The sequence below is a fragment of the Carlito syrichta genome, unplaced genomic scaffold (assembly GCF_000164805.1).
Source record: "Carlito syrichta isolate Samal-C Ts95f unplaced genomic scaffold, Tarsius_syrichta-2.0.1 Scaffold304516, whole genome shotgun sequence".
NCBI classification, from domain to species: domain Eukaryota; kingdom Metazoa; phylum Chordata; class Mammalia; order Primates; family Tarsiidae; genus Carlito; species Carlito syrichta.
The window spans coordinates 798,012-798,224 of NW_007248612.1; positions in this window are offsets into that span (position 1 = coordinate 798,012).

A 213-nucleotide genomic window follows, 5' to 3' on the forward strand; every position below is an offset into this window, starting at 1 on the left:
GACCTGTCCCCTCTTCCTTCCTCCTGTTTTTTATCAGGCTGCCCAGCACCCGGTCTCCTTCGGCTTCCACCCCTACTCCTGTCGCTCTTCCCGCTCGCGTTCCTCCTCTTCTCCATCCCCTCCCCCCCCCACAGCCTCCTGCCACTGCCGACACCCGCCCCCATCTCCTGGCCCTGTCGCTCCTGCCGCCCCAGTCCTTACCCCCAGCCCCCA